We start from the raw sequence: 1986 nt of genomic DNA on the forward strand, positions 1-1986 counted from the left end.
TTAGTATATACAGTATATATATACAGTATATATATATATATATATATATATATATATTTTTTTTTTTTTTTTTTCCTGGCTTTGTTACAGGCAAGCTTTTATTCTATTGACCCAGTATGATTTAAGAAGAGCGGTTTGGTCAGACACAGCAGGGAGGTTCATGGCCTGAAATGCACCGTGGGCTCATAGAAACCATTTTTATATGTCTGTGCTCACCAATGCCAGTGTGTTTTTTATTCCTTAGCTGTGACCGCCATCAGTCCGTGTATTTTCTTTCAGCTCAATTTTCTGGCAAATGCAGAGCCCAGTCATAAAGGTGTCAGTGACAGCATGTCTCAACATTCTGGTTTTCCTCCCCACTGTGCTCCCTGTCGTGCAACTTTATGACAAGAATTATTCTCCTAGCTAAAAATATCTGTTCTGTGCACCAGAGGTGTCAGCCTCCTGTGCCATAAGTCATCACCTGGAGGGCAATGAGCTCCGGGGATGTAGCCGTTCAGTATGGGTATGGAAGTCAAAGTAAACTTGCAGGAATGGTTTCTGCAGCTCCACATGTTGAACTTACGCCCCATAGGTAAAAGAGTTGGACAAGTGCAATGTACTTTTTCATGTGTTCCATTTTAATGAATTCTTTATGTTATTATATATAAACATACAATAAATATTGAAAATTACATGTGTAGAGCTGTGCTCTATTTCCTGGGTGTGCGTAGAAACACCCCCAAACTGGTGAGAGAGGTGTAATATTGAACGAATTGAATTATTTTATTTTGAAACTTGAAAGTATGAATGGGTTAGTGACACTTTACATAAACCAAAATTACAAACTTAAATTGTAATAAAGAATGTTTATGGTCCAGAGCTCTAAGTGACATGGAGCTTAACTAAAAAACAGAGGTGAGTCTGTGAAAACCAAAGACTTGGCACTTTGCCTCTAGTGTTAGAAACTGGATGATGTCACTCAGTCCCAGCGGAGGACTGAAGATGTTCTCTGTGTGACTAAAATATGAAACTGGAAGAGAAATGCACTTTTTGTTTTATTGTGCTTTGTATGCAATTCTCAAGAATGAAATGCTTGCTAAAGTACTTGATGTCTGCCCAGATTTGTTTTATAGGTTTGCTGAAGATAAACTGCAGTATCCCAAGTATTAGCTCAGTATGTTTCAAACGCTCGGCACCTTTGAAAAGAAAACACTTTGCATCTGAAGTATGTTCATGTTTATCTCTGTCTGCATCTTTGAATATATTTGTGTCTGACCAATTCATGAGGGCTTTGCACATTATATTGTATTTATCACGAAAGAAATAATCTATTTCTAATACTACAACTACTGTTTTATGGAGCGGAATTTGTCACTTCACAGACTTCATGCAGATGCATAATGTTTCAGTAACTATCCCTTTTATTTACAATGTCTTCCAAAAGTATTCACACACCTCTCCGCTTTTCACATTTTGCCAAAAACTTCAATATGTTTAATGAGTATGCCACGTAAGTGGACAGTAGAAAGCAGTACATTATTTTAAAATTAAAGGTACATGTTCAATATTTTAAGGTTTTACAAATAAAAGTCATTAAGGTGGAGCCCTGATTCTCCTAAATAAACTGATAGCAACCAGTCAACCTGTTTGTAACTGAACCAAAACTAAAAATACAGCTGTTCTGTAAAGACCTTGGAGGTTTACTGGAGAACAGATATGAAGAAAAAGTATTATGAAGATTAAGGAGGACAGCAGGAAGGTGAGGGACATAATTTAGACCTAGACAGTATCTGGTGCAGATTTTGTCTCTGGCCTTTTCGTTTTAGACTTCAGACGTTCTCATGGTTTTATCCGGTTCCTCCTGCTCTCTACCACTTTCCCAAAGCTAGCATGTTAAGTTAGTTGGTGTGAAAGTGTATTTGGTGTTGATTCTGTGTCAGATTGGTGACCCAACCAGGGTGTAATTTACATCTAGTAATGAATGCTTCCTTCAGACAAACATTA

Source organism: Xiphophorus maculatus, chromosome 9 (assembly GCF_002775205.1).
Source record: "Xiphophorus maculatus strain JP 163 A chromosome 9, X_maculatus-5.0-male, whole genome shotgun sequence".
Taxonomy (NCBI): domain Eukaryota; kingdom Metazoa; phylum Chordata; class Actinopteri; order Cyprinodontiformes; family Poeciliidae; genus Xiphophorus; species Xiphophorus maculatus.